Below are 24,989 nucleotides of genomic sequence, written 5' to 3' on the forward strand. Positions count from 1 at the left end.
ATTTCTTTCTCCATCTCTCTTTATCCTGCTCCCTGCCCCTCATTTTGAATTTCTCCCTGTCCTGTCGCCCGTTGGTATTTTTTCCTTTCTCCACCTCACTCTGTCTTGTTCCCTGTCCCTGTTTTTCTACGTCTTCCCTCTCTGCCCTCTAGCCCGCCACTATATTTTCTTTCTCTGTCTCAGTTTGTCTGGCTCCCTGTCCCTCTTTCTTTATTCCTCCCTCTCTGCTGCGTCACCTGTTGCTTCTTTCCTTTCTCCTTCCCTCTCTGTATCGCTGTCCCCATTTTCAAACTCTCCTTCTCTGCCCGGTAGCCCACCACAGTTTTCTTCCTTCTCCATCTCTCTGTCCAGCTCCCTGTCTCTCATTTTTAATTCCTCCCTCTCTCTCTCTGGAAGCCTGTCAGGGCTTTTCCCCTTCTCAGTCTCCCTGTCTGGCTCCCTGTCCCTGTGTTTTAATTCCTCCCTCTCTGCCCTGTTACCCCTCAGCATTTTCATTTTCTGTGTCTCCCTTGGTCTGGCTCAAGATCCCGATTTTTTAAAATTCCTTCCTCTCTGCCCTGTAGCCCATTGCTTTTGAAGTTCTCTTTCTCCACCTCTCTCCATCCGGCTCCCGGCCCCTCTTTTGTACTTCCTCCCTCTGTACCCTGTGGCCTGTTGCTTTCCCCCTCTTATTTCCCAGTCTCTCTCTGGCTCCCCGCCCCTGTTTTTTCATTTCTCCCTCTTTGCCCTAGAGCCCATCGGTATCTTTTCTTTCTCTGCCTCTCTTGTTTCCAGTTCCCAGGCCTGGTTTTTCAATTTTGTCCTTCTTGGCCCTGTGCCACGTTGTGATTTCATTTCTTTTGCTGTCTCTCCCTGTCCGGCTCCCTGCCAGGATTTTTTAATTCCTCCCTATCTGTCTTGTAGCCCATCGCTGGTTTTTTTTTCTCTGTGTCTCTCTGTCTGGCTCCCCGTCTTATATTTTAAAATTCCTCCCTCTCTGCCCTGTACACATCACTCTCTGAATTTTCGTTTCCCGATGTCTCTTTGCAGACTGCTCCCAATCCTGGTTTTTTGATTCCTCCCTCTCTGCCCTGTGGCCCATTGCTATTTTTCCATTCTCTGTCCCACTGCCTGTCCCGAGTCTTTAATCGCTCCCTCTCTGCCCTGTAGCCTGTTGCAGTTTTGTGGTTTTTTTTTTTTCTTTTTTTTCCTTCTTTCTCCATCGCACTCAGTCCAGCTCCCTGTCCCTACTTTTGAATTCTTCCCTCGCTGCTGGGGCCCATTGCTATCTTCCCTTTCTCCGCCCCTCTCTGTATGGCTTCTGGTCCCTTCATTTTTGAAATTCCTCCCTCTCTGTCTTGGAGCCCATCGCGGTTTTTCCTTTCTCCATCCGAGCGGGGAGGGCTGCCTCTTGCAGCATGCTGGGAGCCATAGTCCTGGGGCACGGGGCTGCCGGTCGGCCACGTTGGTTCCCCGGGGCAGGCCGGGAGGTGTAGGCTTCTGGCACGCAAATTCTGAGCAGCCATGCTGTGTTCGCCCGTGCACGCCAGGAGGTGTAGTTTTTGCAGCCTTGGCTGCCGGGCAGCCGCCTGGCTCTCGGGCGCGTGTGGCACAGCGTAGCCCTTGCTGCTGCCGCAACCCCCGCGGCACAAGGTGTAGCTTCGTTGCCAGTTTCGCGTGGTTTTCTGTGGGCTTGCAGCTGCGGCCGCCCTCCGCCAAGCAGTGTGGCCACGCCTCAAGAGCGCATGCGCAGTGGCGCGCTGCCTGGCGTCCGAACAGCGGTACTGCGGCTCGCACAGGTGAGCGGAAGTGGAAATGTCGGCGGACGGAAGTGGAAATGCATGTCACTTGTTAAATATTCCTTCTATGGCTACCTTAATTCCCTTTGCTGTCTTTTTTTAGTTATTTCTTGTCTTTCCTTAGTGCCCTCGCTTTTTAAATTTTCTTTCTACATCTCTGTTTTAGTTTGCTGTCCCTATTTTTTAATTTTTCTCTTTATTTCTCTAATCCCCCTTGCTTTTTTAATGTTCTTTCTATGCCAACTTTTATCCCATTCATGGTCTTAATTTTTTAATTATTTCTTGTCTTTCCTTAGTGCCGTCACTTTTTAAGTTTTCTGTCTATGTCTGCCTTTTATTTTGCTGTTGCTATTTTTTAGTTCTTTCCTCTCTTAATCTTTTGGCTTTTAAAATTTTCTCCTATTATCTCATTTGCTGTTGTTATTTTTATTAATTATTTTTTCTTGTTTTTCCTTAGTGCCATCACTTTTAAAAATTTTCTTTCTATGTCTCTGTTTCAGTTTGCCATTGCTATTTTTTAATATTTTCCTTATTTCCTTAATCCTATTTGCTTCTAAAATTTTCTGTCTACTTTTATTCCATTTCCTGTCTATTTTTTAATTAGTTCTTGTCTTTCCTTAGTGCCCTCACGTTTTAAATTTTCTTTCTACATCTCTGTTTTAGTTCGCTGTCCCTATTTTTAGTTTTTTCGATTTATTTCCCTAATCCCCATTGCTGTTTATATTTTCTACTTTTATCCCATTCACTGTCTTTAATTTGCTCTTTTCTTTTCATTATTTCTTGTCTTTCCTTAGTACCGTTGCATTTTAAATTTTCTTTTTGCATCTGTTTTAGTTCACTATCCCTATTGTTTAATTCTTCTCTTTATTTCCCTATTGCCTATCACTTTCTAAATATTCTTTCTACGCCTACTTTTTTCCATTCCCTGTCTTTTTAAAATTATTTGTCTTAGTGCCGTCGCTTTTTAGATTTTCTTTCTATGTCTCCGTTTTAGTTCACCATTGCTATTTTTTAATTTTTTTCCTTAGTTCCTTAATATTTCTTTCTCCCTTTATCCCATTTCCTGTTTTAATTTCTTCATTATTTCTTGTCTTTCCTTAGTGCTGTCACTTTTAAAATTTTCTTTCTATGTCTGCGTTTTCATCTGCTACAATATTGTTTAATTCTTTCCCCTCTTAATCCCTTGGCTTTTAAAATATTGCTTCTATGTCTATTTTTATCTAGTTTGCTGTCTCTATTATTAGTTCTTTCCTGTCTGTCCTGTACCTCATCGCTTTTTAAATTTTCCTTCTATGCCTACTTTTGTCAAGCTCCCTATCCCTATTTCTTCTTTGTTTCCTGCCTGTCATGTACCCCATCACTTTAAAAATTTACTTAGTATGTCTCCATTTATTTAGTTTGTTGTCCCTATTCTTTATTTTTTTTCTTTACTTCTCCTAGTCCTTCTTGCTTTTAAAATGTTCTATGTCTACTTTTATCCTGTTTGATGTCTTCAGTTTTGAATTATTTCTTGTCCTTCCTTAATGCTGCCTTTTGAAAAATTTTATTTCTATGTCTCCATTCTAGTTCTCTGTCCCTATTTTTTTAACCTTTTCATCTCAATCCCTTGGCTTTTAAAATTTTGTTTCTATGTCTACTTTTATCTACTTTGGTGTCCCTATTTTAAATTTTTTCCTGTCTGTCCTGTACCTCATTGTTTTTTAAGTTTTCTTTCCATGACCACTTTTGTCAACAGGCCTATCCTTTTTTTTAATTCTTTCCTGTCTGTCGTTTAACACATCGCTTTTAAATTTTCTTTCTATGTCTGCTTTTATCCAGTTCATTGTCTGTATTTTTTATTATTTCTTGCATTTCCTTAGTGCCCTTGCTTTTAAAATTATCTGTCTATGTCTTTGTTTCTTTCGTTCGCCATCCCTATTTTTTAATTCTTTCCTCTCTTAATCCCTTGGATTTTCAAATTTTGTTTCTATGTCTATTTTTATCAAGCTCCCTATCCCTGTATTTTATTTCTTTCCTGTCTGTCATGTACCCCATCGCTTTTAAAATGTACTTGCTATGTCTCCATTTATTTAGCTTGCTGTCCCTATTCTTGAATTTTTTCCTCTCTTAACCCTGAGGCTTTTAAAATTTTTTTTACGTCTACTTTTATTTAGTTTTCTGTCTCTATTTTTTAATCTTTTCCTCTCATAATCCCCATCACTTTAAAAATTTACTTTCTATGTTTATTTAGTTCGCTGTCCTTATTTTTTTTCCTTTATTTCCCTAATCCCTGTTGCTTTTAATATTTTCTATGTCTCCTTTTATCCAGATCACTGTCTGTACTCTATCTTTTTCTTGTCTGTCCTTTACACCTTTGCTTTTCAAATTTTCTTTCCAGGTCTGCGTTTTAGTTCGTTGTCCTTATTTTTCAATTTTTTTCCTTCATTTTCTTAATCCTTTTTTTTTAAATGCCCTTTCTTTGTCTACTTGATGACACCAAGTTGGGCGGGAGCGTTGATCTGCTCAAGGGTAGGAAGGCTCTGCAGAGGGACCTGGACAGGCTGGATCGATGGGCCGAGGCCAATTGTATGAGGTTCAACAAGGCCAAGTGCCGGGTCCTGCAATTCAGCCACAACAACCCCATGCAGCGCTACAGGCTTGGGGAAGAGTGGCTGGAAAGCTGCCTGTCGGAAAAGGACCTGGGGGTGTTGGTTGACAGCCGGCTGAACATGTGTGCCCAGGTGGCCAAGAAGGCCAATGGCATCCTGGCCTGTATCAGCAATAGTGTGGCCAGCAGGAGTAGGGAAGTGATCGTGCCCCTGTACTCGGCCCTGGTGAGGCCGCACCTTGAATACTGTGTTCAGTTTTGGGCCCCTCACTACAAGAAGGACATTGAGGTGCTGGAGCGTGTCCAGAGAAGGGCAACGAGGCTGGTGAAGGGTCTGGAGAACAAGTCTTCTGAGGAGCGGCTGAGGGAACTGGGGTTGTTTAGCCTGGAGAAGAGGAGGCTGAGGGGAGACCTCATCGCTCTCTACAACTACCTGAAAGGAGGTTGTAGCGAGGTGGGTGTCGGTCTCTTCTCCCAAGTAACAAGCGATAAGACGAGAGGAAATGGCCTCAAGTTGCACCAGGGGAGGTTTAGATTGGACATGAGGAAAAATTTCTTCACTGAAAGAGTGGTGAAACATTGGAAGAGGCTGCCCAGGGAAGTGGTGGAGTCCCCATCCCTGGAGGTATTTAAAAGATGAGTAGATGAGGTGCTTAGGGACATGGTTTAGTGGGCATGGTGGTGTTGGGTTGACGGTTGGACTCGATGATCTTAGAGGTCTTTTCCAACCTAAATGATTCTATGATTCTACTTTTATCCCATTCACTGTTTGTTTTTTAATTGTTTCTTGTGTTTCCTTAATGCCGTCGCTTTTTAAATTTTCTATGTCTACTTTTATCAAGCTCCCATCCCTATTTTTTAACTCGTCTGTCGTGTACCCTGTTGGTTTTTAAATTTACTTTATATGTCTCCATTTTAGTTCGCTGTCCCTATTTTTTAATTTTTGTCCTTTATTTCCTTAATCCTGTTGCTTTTAAAATGTTCTGTCTACTTTTATCCAGTTCCTGTTTCTATTTCTTAGTTCTTTTCTGTCTATCATGATCCGCATTGCTTTTTAAATTTTCTTTCTATGTCTACTTTTATCTAATTAACTGTCCCTATTTTTCATTTTTTTACTCTCAATTCTTTTTGTTTTGAAATTTTGTTTCTAGGTGTACTTTTAACTCATTTTCTGTCTCTATTTTTAATTTTTTCCTGTTTCCTGTATCCTGTTGCTTTTAAAATTTTCATTCTACATCTACTTTTATCAAGATGTCTCTCTCTCTTTTTTTAATTGTTTCCTGTCTGTCCTGTACCCCGTCGCTTTTAAATTTTCTTTCCTCGTCTATTTTTATCCAGTTTGCCATCGCCGTCTTTTATTTTTTAATTCAGTCTGTCCTGTACCTAGTCATTTTTAAATTTTCTATGTCTCCGTCTATTTAAGTTTTTTTGCTGTTTTTTAATTTTTTCCTCTCTTAATGTCTTCACTCTTGAATTTTTGTTTCTGTGTTCACTTTCATGTATTTTTCTGTCTCTATTGTTTTTTTCCTATCTATCCTCTACATTGTCACTTTTAAAATTTTCTTTCTGTCTACTTTTATCCAGATGTCTAACCCTATTTTTTTATTATTTCCCATCTTTCCTGTGTCACATTACTTTTAATTTTTTTCTATATCTACTTTTATCCAGTTCACTGTCTTTATTTTTTTTTCATTCTAGTCTGTGCCATACCCTGTCATTTTTTAAATTTTGTTTCTACGTCTTTGTTTTAGTTTGCTGTTCCTGTTTTTTATTTTTTTCCTTTATTTACTTAATCTTGTCACTTTAAAAATTATTTTCTACGTCTGCTTTTATCTAGTTCCTGTCCTTATTTTTTAATTCTTTCTTGTCTGTTGAGTACTCTCTCAATTTGTCTATTTTCTTTCTATGTCTCTGTTTGTTTATTTAGTTTGCTGTCCCTATATTTTAATTTTTTCCTCCTTTAATGCCTTTGTTTTCCAATTTTTGTCTATGTCTACTTTTATCTAGTTTTCTGTCCCTGTTTTTAAATTTTTTTCTCCTCTGTCTTGTACCCTTTTGCTTTTAAAATTTTCTTTCTATGTCTACTTTTATCAAGCTGTCTATCCCTATTTTTTAATTTTCTTGTTTGTCACATACCCTGTTGCTTTTAAAATTTTCTTTGTGTCTTTTATTTTTTTTCTCTTCTCTCGGTTCATCCCGAGGCTTTAGAGGGTCTCCTCGGCATGCTTTTATCTCTGGAGCATAATTTGTACCCCTCTCGGTTTGTCAGAACATCTCCTCAGGTCATCCCTCTTCCTCAGAGCAGTCTTTTTGTCCTCTCCTCCATCTCGCCTGCCTCCAGTGGGTCGGCGTCTCCCTCATGACATCTGTACTCTGTTCAAATCGCCTCCCGAGTACCTTTGTGCCCTTGAGCCACCTTCTATCTCTCCGGCCACCTCAGCACCCCTCTATTTCTGTCATGATGCTTCCTGCAAGCGTCCTTGTGTTCCACAGCCATCCTTCAGTTCTGCAGCAGGCTTTGTACCTTTCTTATTCGGAGACAACTCTTCCTCAGGCTTTCATTTTGCCCTAGAGCACTCTTATCTTCCCTCCACCGTGTAAGGAAGCCTCCATTTGGTCTCCAGTCCCCTGAGGACATCTGTAATGCTGTTCAGATCACCTCCTGAGTACCTCATTGTGTCAGCAATCCTTTGTTTGTCTCTATGTCCACATTCCCTGTGCCTCTCCTCACCCAGCCCTCTCTCCTGTACCAACGCCTCCCGAGACTGTCCTCGTGCCCCACGGCACCCTTCAAGCTCTGCAGCCCTCTCTGTCTCTCTTATTCAGACCGAACCCTTCCTCAGGCTTTCTCTGTTCCCCAGAGCTCTCTTACCTTATTCATTGCCATCTAGGATGTCTCCATTCAGTTGCTCATCCCCCGAGGACATCTGTACATTGTTGGGACACCTTGAGTCTCACATTGTGTCCCAGAGCCACCTTCTGTCTCTCTTTCACTCTCAGCACCCTTCTCCTGTCATCATGCGTCCTGAGGCCACTCTAATGCCCCACAGCCCTCTTTCGGCTCTGTAGTGCACTTTGCACTCTTTTTTTTGCTCCCTGAGAACCTTTCCTGATGCCATCTTTTAACTCCAGAACACTCATGTTGTCCTCTGTGCTAGCTAGGATACCTCTGTTCAGTCCCTGGTCCCCTGAGGACATCTGTAGTCTGTTCAAATCCCCTCTGGACTTCTTCATCATGTCCTCGAGCTTTCTTTTATCTGTCCCTCTCAGAACCCCTCTGCTGCTTTCACAATGCCTCCTGAGGTCTTAGATGTTCCCCACAGGACACTTTTAGCTCCCTAAGCCCCATTTGGACTCGTTTTGTTGCAATCACACCTCTCCTAAGAGCATTCTTTTTCTTCTCTATGCCATCTAGGATGCCTCCCGAGACCTTCTTTGTGTCCCACAGCCCTGTTTTAGCTCTGTAGCAGATTTTGATCCTCTCTCGTTACCTCTGAACCCCATCCTCGGGTTGGTTTTTGCCTCAGAGCGCTCTTATCATTCTGCCTGTCATCTAGGGTGCCTCCATTTGGTCCCCAGCCTCCTGAGGACATTTGTACTCTGTTCAAATCCCCTGCAGACTTCCTCCTTGTGTCCCTGAGCCTTCTCTGGTCTCTCTGGCCTATTCAGGACCCCTCTAATGGTGTCACGATGCCTATCGATGCCTTTGAGGTTGCCCTTAGCACACTTTTAGCTTTGTAGCAGACGTTGCACCCCTCTTGTTCCCTCAGAAGACTTCCTGAGTCCATATCTGTGACCCAGGCCTAGTCATTCTGTCTTCTCTTCCCTCTAGCTGTGCCTTTATTTGTTCCCTGGCCCTCTGATGACATGTTTACTTGGTTCAGATCCCCTCTGGATTTAATCATCATGTCCCAAATCCTTTTTCTGTCTCTCTGGCTCCCTTGGGACATTTTTTCTCCCAGTCACGATGCCTCCCGAGACCTTCCTTGTGCTCCACATCCATCTTGTTCCTCTATGCTATCTAGGATTCCTGTGTTCAGTCCCCGCCCACCCAAGACCATCTGTACTCTGCTCAGATGATCACCCCAGTTCCTCCTTGTTATCCCAAGCCTTCTTTTGTCCATCAGCCCCCCTCAACACTCCTCTCCTCACAGTCACGATGCCTCCTGAGACCCTCCTCGTTCTCCACAGCACCTTGTAGCACTTTATCTCCCTTTCCATCTTTCTTGTTACGTCAGAGCCTGCCGTCTTTCTTTGCTATGCAGCGCTCCTTTATCTTTCTCTCTGCCATTGAGGGTGTCTCTGTTTGGTTCCTCTCTCACTCAGTCATCTTTAGTTTGCCTAGATGCCCTCCTGAGATTCCAAGGCCCTCACTGTGTCTCCAAGCCTTCTTTTCTTACCGTGGCCCCTCCTAATTCCTCTACTCTCTACAACAATGTCGTCTGAGTCCTTTCTTGTACTCCACAGCACTCTTGTAGCACTTTAGCTCACTTTTGATTTTTTTTTTTTTTTTTGGTGTGCTTCAGAGCACTCTTATCTTAAATGGCAAAGAGTAAGATGCCTTCATTCAGCCCCCAGCCCCCTGACGACATCGGTACTTTGTTGAAATCCCCTTCAGAGTTCCTCATTATTATCTCTGAGGCTTCTTTGGTCTCTCAGGCCCCCTCAGGACTCCTCCGCTCCCTTTGCCAAGCTCTCGTGAGAGATCCCCTATGCCCCAGAGCCCCGTTCTAGCTCAGGAGGGCACTTTGCACCCCTCTTTTCCACTCAGAACCCTTCCTGAGTCCGCATCTGTTACCCTGGTCAGTCTTGCTGTGCTTGGTGCACCTCCATTTGGTCCCCGGTCCCCTGAGGACATCTGTACTTTGTTCAATTCCCTTTTGAGCTCATTGCATCCCTAAGACTTCTTTGGTCTCTCCAGCCCCTTTGGGACTTCTCTAATCCCTGTGACAATGCCTCTTGTTCTGTCAGAACCTTTTCCGAAGCCATCTTCGTGCTCCACAGCAGTCTGTCTGTTTTCTGTCTTATAGTATGTTTCTATTTGGTATCTGGTACCCCAAAGATGTCTATTGTCAGCTCAGATCTTGAGTTTTTCGGAGAAGGTGATAGCCTTCATCTATTTTTATCGACACATCTCCCAGGGTGTTTTTTGTTGTGTTTTGCAATTCATTTTTGTTCTAGCTACTTTGGTCTTAATTAGGCTGCTTCATACAGTTTCTGATATATTTCTTGTATTTCCATGGTTTTTTTGTGTTTTCTATCCTTTGGGACTCATCTAGTTCTGTTAAGGGAGTCAGTCAGAGAGGCCGTTGAGGTGACTCTGAATTGTCAGTGATTTACAGTAAATAATTTACTTTGCAACTGGAGATTATTTTGAGGAGGTATTCTTATGGGATCTAATTCTGCTTTGTCGTTCAGTCCTATCCAGAATGTAGTTCTGGTAGAAGTTAGGTAGCATGCGTGGTCTTGCGAGAAATGAAGTATAATCCCATAGCATTTGGGTTTTTTAATAGGAAACTAAAGCACATGATTTTTTTATAGTAATATTGTTACTGCATTTAATGAACTACTTTCCTACGTAGCTTAGTACGACATCTATCTTTTTCTATCTACGCCCCAGAAAAATTAAGTTTAATTACCTACCTGGTCGCATTGCTGATGTAATAGATGTAGCTGTAGTAAAAGAGCAGGTATTGTCATTTCCAGTACAGGCAGGTCACTTTCTCTGTTCAGTGCTTTGCCTGCTGTAAACTTGAGGCAGGTGAGAAGACCCCTCGCCGCCCCGAATCCTTCTGGTGGTTCGTCCCGTCCCTTTCCCAGGGGATTGTGGGAAGGGTAGTGGGGGGGGCAGGGTATAGGAGCCACAGCCTCGCCTCATCTCTCTTCATGGGACTGATGGTGAGATTATCTAGCAGGGGCTAGGGGGAGCATCTTGTATGCATCTGTATGTGGAGTTTTAGCATTTCTCAAGAAAGGGGCAGGGACATAAGGCATAGTGTCTTTCAGGGTATGGGACGGCTCATCGCCTTTCCCGATCGCCCACAGAGTACCATGTTGTCCCTAGAACCTTTGCAGCTTGCAGCAGGCCCCTCGTAGATTGTAAGCGTCAGGACTTCACTTATCTCATGGGCCTGTAGCAGAGCCCAGAGTCTGTGGGAAGACAGGAGGTGCCCGCAGAATGTAGGGCACGGCTCAGAAGAGCAGCTCCTGAGGAGTGGTTGACGCAGGGGTTCAGGGGGTGCGAATACAGGGAAGGAGCTGTCAGGAAAGAGTGGGGTTTCTTCCCTGACAGTTCAGAAGAAGAGAAGGGGTTTCTAAAGCTTTGGGACTGGGGGATGGTTGTGAAAGGGAGGAGGGTTCATCAGCATTTCTCAGATTGGTTTTGTGGTTGGATTTGGGTCTCAGTGAGGTCTGTTCTGTTTTAGTCTTTCTGCAGCTGATGAGAGGTACAATAAAGTCACCAGAGACACAGTGTAGACCATCCAGGCCTCTGCATCACAATATGCAGGGCTGAACGTCAGAGGAGTCTCACCTTGGAAAGGATTGGGTACATTAAAGTATACCCTCCAGAACTCTGAGGTATCTGCTTCTCCGTGCCTTTTACTTACTTCATTCCTGACAATTTTTGCATCCATTCCTTCACTGTCCATCTGGATGCCACAGTCATTGTTACTTAGAGGCATCGACTAGGCACTTATTTCCAGCGCAGGTTTGTCACTGTCTTCCCTGGAATTCTTGGAGAAGAGGATGTGTATTATTTGTGCTCATAACAGTCTCCAGCCAGGAGTCTTTTATTGCAGTCCTGGGCACGCAAGCTTTTTCTGTTATTCCAGTTTTGCCTTAAGTGTCCAGTAAGGTTTGCTCTAGTATCAGTCATGGCAGTCATGTTCTCTTGTTCTTTTTTATCTATTGTGTCTTTAGCACCAGTTTCTGTAGCAAGGTGTCCATTTTGGATCTTTGGGTCACCATGTCATGCCATTGTGGTTTTTCCATCGGTCAGCTGCTGCTGTAATTCCCTAAGGGAGGCTTTGTAGGTAGGGAGGTAGTCTGTGCGGTTTGTTTTCTGTGTACTGTACCGCGGCTCCCCGGGGATGCCCCTGCCCGCGGATACCGTGTGTGCACCCCCCCGCGGCGGGAAAGGCGGCGGCGGCGGGATGGGGCCGGCGGCGGGACTGGGGCAACCTCTGCCCCGGGGCTCCGCACTGGTACCCAGCTCTCCCCTGTTCGGGATGGGACGGGACGGGGCCGGACACACCGAGGAAGCCCCAGGACGGCTTCTCGCGGCCGGGCGGAGAACAGCACTCGGCCCCGGCGGGCAGGGCCCGGCACCGAGCAGCAGAACGGGCACCACCGGTAGCCCGGAGGCGTGGGACCGGCTCGGCTCGAGACGTCAGAGCGAAAAGGGACGAGAACCGCCCCGGAGCGTCCGGCAAGAGGAAGGACGAGTCCGGAACCGGGAAGCTGGCGAGAACGCCGCTGCCGCGGCCCGGGCGGCGCTTAAATGGAGCTGGGGCCGGGGCCGGGTGCCTGCGTGGGTGCAGCGGTGCGGCGGCCGGTCCGACCGCTGTGTTCCGTTCCGTTCCGCTCCGGCCGTGGGGCAGCTGGAGCCGCGCTGGGGCAGGTGAGGGGCCGCGGGGCCGGGCGCGTTATGGGGCTGTGAGCGCGGCGGGTCTTGGATGTGTCGGAGCCCCCGCGGGCGGGTCCGGGCTCCGTTCTCCTGGGGCTGGTGGGGGCAGAAGCGGCTTCGGGCCGAGCGCTGTCCTGGGGTTCGTCGGGGGGTTTTGGGGCCGAGCCCGTGTCCGGCCGAGGGGAGCAGGGGCAGCCCCATCCGGCTCTCGGCTGCTCCTTGTCGGGGCCGGGCAGCCTCTGCCGCTCCCGGCGGGAGTCGGGCAGCGGTGGCCCGGGGGGCTCCTGCGGCGCCGGGCGGGTGCCGGTGCCCGCACGGGCGGGGAAGGGCCCCGGCTGCTGCTGCTGGTGGTGCCTGGAGGCGGACTGGGCTGCGCTCCCGGGGCGGTTGGGCCCGGCTCCCCGCGGGGGTGCTTCAATCTGGGGGGAGCTTTGGGTACGGGCCGGGTGGTGCTGGTGATGCCCTGCCTGTGCTGGTGCTGCCCCGCGGAGGCATGGGGCCGGGCCCTCCGCAGTTCCCAAGCACTCCCCAAAACTGCATGTGGGGCCCCGGGGGTGCAGGGCTGTGGGGTAGCTACACTCCCCCCATCCCTCAGCATCACACATGGGGACTGCAAAGGGGGTCAGAAAGCAGACAGGGTGAGCTGGTTTGGGGCCCGAAAATGGAGACCAGGTCTTGTGTTCCTGGGGCTTGAAAACAGGCTCATGTGGCTGATTTTGGGGCTCAGAAACAGATCGAGTCGTGTGTTTTCAGGACCTGACGGAGGAGGCTAAGTTGTGTGGTTTTGGGCTCAGGAACAGAGGTCAAGTGCTGCATTTTTGGGACTTGAGAACAGGCTCAGCAGCTGGGTTTTTGGGCTCAGAAATGGGCACTGAAATAGCTGTTTTGGGGGCCAAAAGCAGAAGCCAGTTTGGCTGTTTGTGCAGAGGGGTGGGAGGGCATTGGGGGCTGCAGGGGAAAGCAGGGGGTGGGTGGGGTGCATGGACCCTCTGCAGAGGTGGGGGTCTGGTCGCATCAAACCCCAAAGTTCAGGAGACCGGCATGCACCAGGCTGAACTCCATGTCTGAGGTGGTCTCTGGGGGGAAGGGTGCTTTTCAGACCCCCCACGCCCTCTTTGAGCCCAGCTCTTCTTTGTACACTGCTTGGAATAGTTACTAAGTAATTAATCATACAAACTAATTCATATTTATACAACGTACAGCTATGACATTTAATAGTAATACTCAAGTTATGATAGTGATTGATTTACAACCCTGTCAAAAGCCCAGACTGTTGCAAATAGCTGGAGCTTGTAAGGAGAAGGAGCTGAAATCAACTGGAGTTTCAGTGCAGAGCTGGAGCTTCAATTAGCCAGAACTGTAGCGAGCAGGGCCTGGAATGAGATGGGCTGTCCACTGTCTGGAGCATACATTAGCCAGAGGCAAAATTCCCTGCAGCTGTGGTGAGCAGGAGCTGCAATTAGCTGGAGCGTCTATTCGCTGGAGCAGCCAGTCGGAGCCAGGCACCTGAAGGAGGCACAGCTTTCGTGCCCAGTGCAGCTGACTCCTGGTGCCTCTCCCCGGCTGCAGAGGGGCTGAGTAGGGTGCTCCCCACAAGTAGTTTGATGCATTGACCGGGAGAAGTGGGGAGGCAGAGCCTGCTTGCCTGGGCAAGGCTGGGGCACGGGTCCTGGCCAGGTTTCTGTATGGCACCCTGTGTCCTTCAGGACCCTTGGCCTAGCACGCTGTTCTTGGAGCACCAGCATTGGAGCTGGGGTTTCGCAGCAGACAGATGCTTTTCTGCATAGGCAAAATGGTTTAGGGCACTTCCCAGCATTTAAAAGCTGGTTAAACCTTACACTGAACCTGAAGGCAGGATGAGTTTGCCTAGCTCTTGAGTAGGGACATAAGTGAGACGGGCAGCTGGCCAGCCCACATTTACAACTAATTGTGGTATGTTTATGTGGCTGTTTGCTCAGAAAGGTCTTAGCCTGAGCTGAGATCCTTCACTGAGCATCTTCTCAGTCCTTTTGCACTTAGACTGCAGAGAAGTAGGTACCTGCTGTCAGTGCAAGGAGCTGGCAAAAGCCTCCTGCCCTCTACCTCAGGGGCTCCAGGTCAGTAACACACAGGCTCGCTTTCTGCCTCTCCCTCCACTCGTTCCCCTCTCACAGAAGTCCCCTTCTTGCTAGTCCTCGGCTCCATCTCAGATTCCCCTTGTGCTGCGCTGCTTGCAGGAAGGAGCATAACTTAACAAGTTCACCTGCCTGGCCCATACAGCAAGCCCCAAACCACTGTAAGCACCCCCCCCTCACTTCACGACACTTTTCATCCCTCTCCTCTTGCTGTACCGAGGTTTCAGACCATGACGGTGCCTGAAGAGGGACCACCCATCGTGGAGGGAAACCTTCGTCTACCTTTGGAAACTCTTACAAAATCTGCAGATAACCAAAAGCAAGCTTTGCTGGAGCCCAGGAGCCTCTGCGGGGTGAACCTCACCCACTTGCCTTGCCATGCCCCTGGGCAAACAGGGGAGGTGAGGGAGAGCATCCAAATTCCAGAGGGATGTGCTGAGCTGTGCTGGCTTTTTCAGGCCCATGACTCCTACCTTCTGGCAGTGCTTCTTTCTGGGGAACAAAGCTGGCGTTAGCGTCTTCATCCAAGTAATTTTTTCCTACGCTGCAGAAGAACAAGCAGTTACAGGGTAAGTGCTGGGAGTCATAGTTGCTCCTCTCCATTTGTCACGCTAAAGAAATGGGCAGGCTTGAAAGAGGAACAGCAGAAAAAGAAGGCTTTCATCCTAGCACACTCTTGTCCTGTCCCAGCCCCATCCCAGGCCAGTTCAGGGACTCTTGTACCACCCCCAGCATCATCAGCTGCTGCTGCATGTCCCAGCGTTACTGATTCTCCATCGGGTTCGGTTTCCGGTGCCCTTGGTGGCTTTAGTGGAAAGAAACAGGCAGGTCTGTAAGTTGCTGGCTGACAGCTTTGCCCCCATGACTATATTCACATGACTTCTAGTTACAACTGTCTCGGCAGGGAGGGGGCACATTTACCTGTGCATTGCTGGAAATGTTACAGACAAGCACTCAGCTGCTCAATGAAGTGATTAATATTTATCCTCTCTGCCTGCTAATATTAGAAGTTCAGGAACAATAGATAATGCTTTTTATGGCATTATCTTTCTCAAAGACTCCTTTACCGAGAGGCCTATAAAGGTAGGTTTGAGTGGCTTTTACATGAAAAAAATATTTTGTCACATCTTCAATTCCTGATTAAAGCTTTAATAGCTTTATGACAACAAGTTGCTCTCTCCTCGGTTGCCTAACCTGACTCTCCTTGAATCGCAGGGAAACCACACGTGCTGGGCAGACCAGTTGCACAGAAGTCCCAGCACATTTGGGATGTGCATGAATGCCTTCATGCCGTGCAATGGCAGAAACTTTCTCCTGAAGCTTTTGGCTTCAGCACAGTGAAACCAACTCAAAAAAAAAAAAAAAAAAGGAAGAAATAAAGACAACCCCAAAAATCCATGTTGTCCATCCTCACTGCCCAAAGCTGCATTCTTGACAGAGGTTTGTCTAACCTGGTCTTAAAAACATCTACTGATGGAGATGTCCCAATCTATATCTTTTCCAGGGCTTATTTATCCTGCAGTTGGAAAGCTTCTCTCAACGTCTTTTCAAAAGTCTCTATTATTGTAATTTTTTCCCCTTTATCCAGTGGGAGAACAATTTACTGTCTTACTCTGTGGTAGTCTTTTATATACTTAAAGGCTTAACTAGTCTCCCTAGTCTTCCTTCCTCTGGATTAACCAATGCCAGTTTGCTCAGTCTGTCCTCATAGCTCATGTTTCCAAATTCTCCGGTCCTTCTTGCTGCCCATCTCTGGTTCCTCTCCAGTCAGGCTTTATCTTTGATGTCTGCCCTGAAGCCTACCCTGCCCTGAGCAGATGGAAAAGGTTGCATGGTGTCGTACATGTGCAGTTCTGTCTGTATTCTCCCTTTCATTTGCTCTTCTCACAGCAGGGTATTGTTACCGGCTCTTGTTTAGCCTGGCATGCACTGCGCTGACCAAGGCTTTTTTGGTAAAACCTGCGCCCAGCCAGCCCCTCACCAGACCTCCCCGGGCAGCAGCAGCAGCCAGCCCCCTTCTCAGAGAGGGACGTTGGGCAGAGTGGAGCATGATGCCACTCAGACCCCTTGCCCTTCCAGGCATATTGCTCCTCCCGGCCCGTTCAGGATCCTGGATTCTTGCACAGGCAGGATGAGTCTTGTTTTCTGAATTCCCGTGGGAGCACTTTCCAGGCAAAAGTGAAGAAAAACAAGAGTTAGGCCACAGTGTTTCATCTCTTGGCCCACTCTAGACAGTCTTCTGGGGCTGAGCATGTCTACCAGAGCCCATGATTCATTATGCCTGCATTGTATTTATCTCTTTCTAGTGCTGGGACGTCGCTATTCAATAAAAATATGACACATTTAACTGGTAGAGAAATGGCAGACCCCAGGCAGCAACAGCAATGAGAAGGGAGGATGTATAATCACTGCTGGCATGTGCAGTGTATGCTCACAGCAACAATTAGGCAGGTTCAATTGTCTCAGATTGCAGTTGCAGACAACGTTACAAATGCAAGTCCACACCAGCCTGAGCTAAAAAAAGTGGATCCATTTTTTTGCTGGAAAAGTCTGTGTCACTGAGTTGCCACACATGGAAGAAAGCAAAATCTTGCTCGGAGCTAGGATTCTGCCTGCGAATGGGTTAGCATGAATCCCAGCAGCCTATGGGCCACGTTTTCTTCTCCAATTTCTATCTGCACAAGTAGGGAGTTTAGGATGGTACCGCAGCCTGTGAACTTTCATCTTCCTTTCATCTGTCAGAGGAGGGAGAGGGGGCCGGATCCTGAGCTGGGACGTAGCTCATCAGGGATGCCCGTCTGCTAAGCTGCCTCCCGCTGACCCTGCTGCAGGGACCGGTCCAGGTTCACTTCTGTGCATGGCAGAAGGAGTCAAAGCATGAGGGAAAGGTATGAGTTTAAATACATGGAATGTATTAAAGGCAGCGTTCACTCTTCACTCTGTCCAGACACCAAGGTTTACCAGGGTCTGGCGGGGTGCTGGATTTATCACAAGATCCGTCCCCTAATAAATGGTATGAGCAAAACCCAGCGTGGCAGGTCATGGGAGCTGGGGTTTTCTCAGATGTGGTTTTGGTCAGGATGACTGACCACACCAGTCCTCTGCCTCTGGGGCCCCACGCCATGCCCTGGGCGCAGCACAACCCCCATGTATACTGTTTTATAATCTCAGTGGGCTGTGATTATTATTTTCCAGCAATCTTGTAGGCTCAGCAGTGGGGTGGAGCGGAGTATGCACAGACACAGGTGACCCAGCCCTGCTCACTTCCGACTTCCTCCCAGACTGGTGCAGGAGGAGGTTGCTCCAAAGCCAGATCGTGATACACAGCAACAGGTAGATGAGAAAAATCACACTACTCCCTTTGGTGTTATGTGTCAGCCAAGCTAAAAATAGTGACTATCCAACTGCAGGTAGCATTTTCTTTGTTTTCTTCACACAGGAGAGAAGGTTCAAGTCTGAACAATTAACAGCTAGAATGATTCCTGTGATCAGCATCCTAACACGATTATATACGCTGCTAATGTCTTCAGCTCCTTGCAAGTATAAAATGGGGAAGAAAATGGCATTGAGCATTATTTAGGTAAGAGAGGAATTAATATACTTTAAAGCTTACCAGATTATATGAATGACTTTTTTTCCCCCCACCCCTTCTTATCTTGATTATGGTAAAAAAAAAAAAAGGTGAGTTAGCCTTTCCAACTAAGAAAAGAAGGATCTTCTTTTCTGCAGAAAAGGATCATGCAGGTTACACAATCTCAGCAGGGGAACTTGAGGTCCTTGCTATTGCTACAGAACTTGCCGTCCTCCAAAAACCAATTTGTAGACTGGTTAAGTTCAAAATGCAACTGAAAGATCTTTAAATTACCTCTTAAACATCTAAAGCAATATCATAATTCTGGAAGAAAGTCCAGTCCCACCTACACTGCAAGCCATAAACCTACCAAGGTAGCAGCAGGAGGTAATCGGGTTTTCCCATGTGTAGCTGTTACGAGCAGAAAGGGACGGGGAAGGACTGGTAATTTTTCACAAACTCATTTCGCGGAGGTCAGGTGTACCGCAGCCCCATCAGCGTTCTGGTAGAGGAGGACGTCTTCCTTGGGTTGTAGCCAACAGTCTGGGAGGTCAAGGATGAGCAAGAGGAATTTCCTTGGAGAAGAGCGGCATTCCCCAGCCCAGGCTCACAGGCAAGAGACTCCTCCTTGTAGAGCTCTGTTTTATTTCTCATGGATGCTTGTTTTTTCAGGCTAGCAGGAAGAGTGCAGTTGCCTGCAGCTGCTACATGGTCCGTATTCATTCCTTTGGGTCAGCAGAGGTCAGTGGCCATCCTTTAAAGATTTCCTGCCTGCAGAAGAGCTGCCTTTCACTCTGCAGACACAGGAGTGCAGCTGTCACACCTGAGACATGACCGTCAGCAGTCCCCAGTCAGACTTTGATTTAAGCTAGGCCCAAAACTTCACTTTCGTTACGGTAATCCAGACTTTGACAAATAACATACTCATTTCTGCAGTCACTCATGCTGCTCCCTGCTCTAGCAGGCCATGGTCAGGCAATTGCTGCAGAAGGAGCTGCCTGCAGTCTGCCTGCGCCCACTGCTGCCTGCCTCCTTGGCCCAGCCCGGAGAGCAGCCCTTAGTTTGCTTCTGTGCAAAATCAGCCCAAATCTTCCTGACTTTGCATTGAAGTAAGTGAAGAGCTTTCACAGGCTCTGGTCTACCACTGCGTGGGGTTTCTTAGTGTTTGGTTTTATGTTGGGGTTTTTTTTGGGGGGGAAGGCAACAGTCTTCCCTGTGAAAATGAATTGCACAGCCCTGAAGTAGTAACACACCAAACCCCTTGCCTCTCCTCTCTGTACTGTAAACCATTATGGGTCAAAGATAAAAGCACATCAGGGCACCGTGACCACATCAGAAGTTTTGCAGAGTCTTTTTTTCTTTTCCAGAGGAATATTCTGAGCCAGAAACTGCTTTTACAGGTGAGTTTTAATTTTGTGCTCCTGTCCCCCGTGAAATGCGAACAAACCACATGGCTCAAAAAATCAAACAAGCTTGGTCTGGGGCTGGCTGAGTCATCCTGTTTCATTGTCAGTCTATAGTAATTAGACTGTATGCACTAAACCGTTTCATTACAAGGCACTCCAGAGTCAGACCCCTGAAAAAAAGATCAGACACTTCAGCCAATCCTGTCAGCACCTGCCATTAGTGATAGCATTTTTAATGAAAACCAAAAACTCCAACATGGAAACTGCTCAATTTGAAGTGTTTTTCTTGATGGAATTTAATAAAAATATTTTTCTTCAGTTCCTTAGGAAAAAACCTCCAAAACACCCAGCAAAAAACTTAGTTAACTGAAAAATAAATTCAACAAAGCATTTTCAAGTAGTTCTCATCAGGACATAAAACTCCCCACCACTCCTCAGAGTCCCGGACAAATGCAAGGGGGCTCTATGAGGAGCCCATAGAGGAGGTGTTCCAGCTGAGAATTAAGAAACAGTGGATCCAGCGTAGCTACTTCATGTTCTACCTGGTGTATGTATATGCAGAGTTGAAGAATTAGGAGCTTATCTGAGCTGAACTCCATGCAGTAAATCTAAGAAACCTGTAAAGATACATCAAAACTCAGCACGCCAAGACCATGCTCACCCTGAGCCCTGCAACCTCGTGATTTAATAAAATATCTAGAATTTTTTTCTACTAGAAGCACAGTGTGGTGGTTGTCAGGACAGCTTGCCAGTCCATTACTGTAATTTAAAATCAAGATGCACTTTTTTGGGGCTGATTTCCAAAATACTGCAAGGGGAGAAGTCTCTTGTCGCTCCAGTGACTGGCAACCACGCAACTCCTGCGTCTCTGATGAGAAATGCCATGCAGCTACAGACATGTTTGCTGCCCTAGCCCAGTTGTAGGAAACAAACCTAAGCACACAAACACCTTCCCAGCCGCTGGTACCCACCTCTCCTGCGGGGTTCATTGCCTGTATGGTGCCAATTGAGAGTGCAAGACAAATGGCAGTGGATTTACGGAAGGCAGTAGCATCCCCCAAGCCAATGGCTGTTCCTTTTCAGCCTCTACCAGCAGCAGCAGGGAATATAGGGTTTTCCTCGATACCGTTTCAACACTGCAGCATCACCATCCAATTTGGGTCTGGCACCTCCCCGGCTGGTGCTGCGGGAGCAGCCAGGCCCTGCCATTCTCTTACTCACACCAGCAAGAAAAGGCTCCTCTCTGCTGCAAGGGCCTGCCCTTCCTGTCCATCACTCCCAGAAAATTCCCTGGCATTGCCCCTTACATGACAAGGATAATTAAAGTTTTCTCTCTAAAATTTACAGCATGCATGCTTTTTTAGAGAAATAGCAGTCCTAAACCATGCTTACGATGGACTCACCCAATAGCACTTGTTATTATGGGACTCCTAGGTTTCTCAGAAAAAAATTGGGAAAGAGAAGATGACAAAAACAGAAAAAAAAGAAGAGCAGCACATCTAGACAGATTTTTAATCCCTCTCAGAAGTGTGGCTCCACTAATGCCATATAATTGGTGCACCATGGACCCAGCAGATACCCAGCGCTTCCCTTTGAGACACCAGCAGGTTAGCTAATCAAAGTAACCAAAATAAAATGTTTGAAATCTAGGTTATACTGGTTACACCCGGGAGCCAGGATCCAAAGAAAACCTTTCCTCTTCCCATTGCCCTGCAAACCACAGGCTGATGGCTGGGCTGCCCGTGCCTCGGTCCTCCCACATCTCTGCATGCTTCCCTTCTTCTCGAAGGAGGTAAGGGGATGCCACAGGGAGGGATGATGAGGGATTGGCTGCAGCCAGGTTGTCCTGGCACCGGGAGGGACCGTTCCCCATGCTGGTACAGGAGGATTCAAGGTGCAGAGGAGAGCTCTAGCAGCTGGCTGTAGGGGAGCACTGCTGAACGCTGTTGATGGCAAACCCTGCTCGGTGGGATGAGCAGTAGCACCAGGTAGTGATGTGATGTTTATGCTGCTGAAAGAAAACATATAGGGGATTCTTCTCTGGCCTTGGGATCTGAGATAAACAAAGAGTCAGGACAAATAAAGATGTCACTGGTTGGTAATATATGCACAGGAATTTCCAGGCAATGATTTATACCAGCTCTGATGTATTTGCCAATGTAAACATACAGTCACAAGCAAAACATGTGGGACGCAGCCCTCCCTCCTCCTAAACAAGCCTCACCCAAGCCATTTGCTCTAGTTTGCTTTAGAAGTGTTTAAGTGAGGGTCTGTGGATGCCTCCTAAGCATTCACACTGGAGCATGAATGGTCCATCAGAGGAACTTCAGCCTGTTCTTAAAACAATCTCTGTCTCACACACTGCTTTCTGCAAGACTGGCCCCGGTTACTTTCACCTTAATTTTTCATAGTGCTAACAATAACCCTACTCCTCTACCATCATTTGGATGTGTAGGATCATATTTCTTCACGATTGCTGTACCTATTTTCTTTCACCAGTTTTTTGGTACTGCCTGCTTGGCCCATGCTTTCTTGATATTTTTTATTTTAAATGCATGAAAGACAGATATCAATGTGGCATTAAACACCTTAATTGTCCCTATAGATATTACAGCAGCTTTATCCTCTCTCTTTTATCATATTTCCCACTTCCTCTAACAAGGGATGCTTCAGCCCCTGTGCCCACACCATCTTGCAAGGTGCCTCTCGTATCTTTGACGCTTGCTCTCTTTACTGCCTGGACTTGCTCACCATTAGCTTCTCAACCGCTTGTGGCTTGATCCTATCTTGATGCCACATAACCTTTCTGCATGTTATTTTTATGTCTACCTTCTGACCACCCCCTTCAGCTGTGAACATTGATTTCTGAAGCACTTTTCCTGCAGCTCCTCAGCCATGCCTCCCCTGCCCCGTGCAACACATTGCCTCTTGCCCACGGTCTCCCTGCCAGGCTGGCTGCACTGCTTGCTCGTGGCCCGTTTCAACCTCAGAACAGCCCCATTTCCATTTAGGCATGGACAGAATCACTGCCACAAAATTTCCCTCAATGACATAGGCCAAATCCCTCTCTAGTGTGAAGTGGTGACTCTAGTGTGATGCTCCATCACGGCCAGCTCAGAAGCTTGGCATCCTCTGAGCTCCTCCTCTCCTCCCGTTTCCCACAGCCATACACCCGATGCAGAGGTATGCACGCTTCAGGCCAATTCCTCTCCTCCCGCTCATGAGGGCAGGACGGCAGCAAAGGCAGCACACCCTTCCCGAGGGACTTGCGTGGAGACAGCACCGAGGCAAGGAAGGAGATTGGACTGGTCCAATGTCAGCCTTCACCATCCATGCTTGTGATCCCTGCAAGATCTGCACAGCAGTTCATCCTGAGTTGGGGGCTGCCATTCAAAGGAAGATCTCCTGCCAGAGAGATGGCTTGTGAATCCAAAAGGAGGAGGGAGGAGGGCAGTGACGTGGATCCAAGTGCCACAGGAGATGTCAGACTGTGCAGCGCTCGCAGTGCTGAGCAGATGCTCCCCACCAACCCTCCAGCACATCTGCACGAGCACAGGACCCGCAGGGATGGGGTTTCCCCTCGAAAGGTAGTGCTGTGACTAACTTTCTAATTAGAAGAGAGGGGCAGAAGACCTGCTCTTGCAGGCTGCCTGGCTCAGAGCACAGGAAACACAGCCCTCCCTTGTCCTGCATCCTCCACCACCTTTATTTGCTTAGAGATCCCCCAGACCAGAGAAGAAGAAAACATGTATGCTTCTGAACACTTAACAAGAGAAAAGCTCAGACCAAGCCTGGCTACTCCAGTCTGCAAGGATATCCTTAAGGGTGTCCTTCCACCGGCAAAGCCCGCAGACCTGCTGCAGGAGCTGTCAGTCTCAGCAGTCTGTCATTCTGTGTGCACAACACCTGCTTCCTTGATGCCGGCACGCTGAGGTGTGCTGGCCCCAGCCCAGGCTCTGCCCAGAGACCATTCGTGGTAACTGTCCTTTCCACCTGTTCTGGAGCTTTATTCTCCCATCTGTCGCTGTACAGACACCAACTGCAAATCCACAAACATCACAGCTCTAAATGGGAGTTATCCCTGATCCCCCTCAGCCCACATCTCCTGCATCTCTTCTTTTCCAAGACACGACTTCAGAATAGGATGTGACCTGAGAGCTGCTTACATAAAGGTGTGCGAAGGGGAAGCTGTGAATTGAGAAAAGATCTCAAGGAAATGAGGTTCACAAGATGATTTCTGCATTACTTAAAATAACACAGGAAGAAAAAGACTCACTATTAGATAAGAACAGCAGATAACTGTTCATTTTTGGGTCAATTAAGCTGTAAAAAAAAAAAAAAAAAAGGTTTAGCCTTTTACCGCTTCCTGTTTTCACAGTGGCAGGGTGCATCTCCCGGCAGGAGACTCAGCCCCTGGTTTACTGCAGGGGGTGGTGAAGCCAAACATCACCAAGGGGAAGATGTCCAGTCAGCAGCCTTTACCACGCAGCAGCGGGATGAACACCAGAGCCCCCTCCACGTGTCCGTTTGGAAAGAGGGAGCTGGCCTTGACAGCACCTACCTTGAAAGAAAAGCCAAGCTTTTCTCTTTGAATTCTCTTTGAATGTGTTGGCAAAAGGCCACCTGCAGTCATTGACCTTATTCCCACATGCATGTGTATTTACTCACAGTAGCCCAGCGAAATGGCTGGGGTTAGCAGAGATCCATATGTATGGATTTATAGAAGGGGGCTGTTGTTTGCAGCCCCATCTGTGAGAGGTTTGGACTGCAAATGCTGGAAGGCTCCAGCTGAAAGGTTGTTCGGGTTTAGAGCAGCTGCTGTTATTTTAGTGGCAGCAGCCTGAGAAAAACATGCAAATCTTTCCCTCTATTATATTAATGACTCATCCTAATCCAATTGCAAAGTCTTTCCTGGTGACCGTGATGCTGCGCCGTACCAAAGGTGCAGGTCTAAATGCAGAAGATGGAAACAGGTGGGAAAAGCAGAGTGCTGAATGTGGAAGAGAGTAGCTATAAAATCTAATCTACCTCAGCCTCCCCAAAATACTTCTGACAGCTGGAAAAGATTCAAGCAAAAACTTCAGGTTTTCAAGGAGGCAGATGGAGCCTGAAAGGGAAGATGAATAAAAGCCACATTTTTTATTTAATGCCTCTAAAACAGAGGCAGTAGGTCTGTTCAGAAGTTAAGTGGAGAACAGTAAGCAGGTTATTGTACTGTGCTACATGGATTTTAAAGATACTGCATTCATAGATTGAATTAAACTTTGAAAAATGTTGGATTTAAGAGAAACAAAAGGGGCAGGAAACGTGCAGAAGCTTTTATACACACCACAGAGACAGCCAAATTAAACGTGCTCTTCTGGAGGACAGGGGAATCCTTCACTCAATTTGTAATGGGCTCAGAAATATAAAAGGGAGGAAGAGATTGCCAGAATATTCCTCCTTGAATATAGAAAACCACAGCTGGAATGGGGCAGCATCCACAGCACATGAATGAGAGGGGCTACAAGGCTGGGTAGGAAAGCAGGGTGATATCGCAGCAGACTGGTACAGAAACCACAGGAACGTGCCGAAAGAGGGCAGAAATAGGAGCTCTGAGGAAATGCTTCTTGCAAAATCCACACCAAGCGAAGAGGCAGGAAACGGTCAGAAGGAGCGTGCAGATGGTGGGAGTAAAGACAGGCCAAGGCAGAGCCTACCTGTGGGCAGAGCCGCCACATTTGCAAGCAGCAAGGCTGATTTGCAGAAACATGAAACAAAGAATTTTGCTGCGGAGAAATAAATCACACATACATAGAGCACAAGGAAGAATCTGGTAGCGCTCTGTGCAGGGAGGGATGAATGGGTAGAGGCGTATCACCAACAGCAAAAGAGATTTCCTTACGAGATTTGCTCAGGGGACGGTT

At 47.2% G+C, this 24,989-nt stretch overlaps 2 long non-coding RNA genes across 7 annotated transcripts in view; one reads left to right on the forward strand and one right to left on the reverse strand.

The window, feature by feature from the left end:
* Nucleotides 1–1,575: 1,575 nt before the first annotated feature.
* Nucleotides 1,576–23,664, forward strand: LOC143162002 (uncharacterized). Of its 6 annotated transcripts, XR_012995633.1 has the most exons (7): nt 11,615–11,986; nt 17,302–17,439; nt 17,546–17,686; nt 18,350–18,573; nt 19,045–19,077; nt 20,734–20,875; nt 22,248–23,664. It is a non-coding gene; the product is annotated as an uncharacterized LOC143162002 (long non-coding RNA). The 6 variants fall into 6 exon arrangements; XR_012995632.1 differs by lacking the exon at nt 11,615–11,986 and adding an exon at nt 1,576–1,778 and having other exon boundaries at nt 18,350–19,077; XR_012995631.1 differs by having other exon boundaries at nt 11,613–11,986; nt 17,517–17,686; nt 18,350–19,077.
* The window catches only part of LOC143162003 (uncharacterized), a 28,335-nt gene continuing 16,518 nt past the window's right edge, over nt 13,173–24,989 (reverse strand). Inside the window, exon 2 of the long non-coding RNA XR_012995635.1 lies at nt 13,173–16,957. This is a non-coding gene — a long non-coding RNA (uncharacterized LOC143162003). The remainder of the gene's footprint in view (nt 16,958–24,989) is intronic.

This window comes from Aptenodytes patagonicus, chromosome 6, assembly GCF_965638725.1.
Source record: "Aptenodytes patagonicus chromosome 6, bAptPat1.pri.cur, whole genome shotgun sequence".
In the NCBI taxonomy this organism is placed as follows: Eukaryota; Metazoa; Chordata; class Aves; order Sphenisciformes; family Spheniscidae; genus Aptenodytes; species Aptenodytes patagonicus.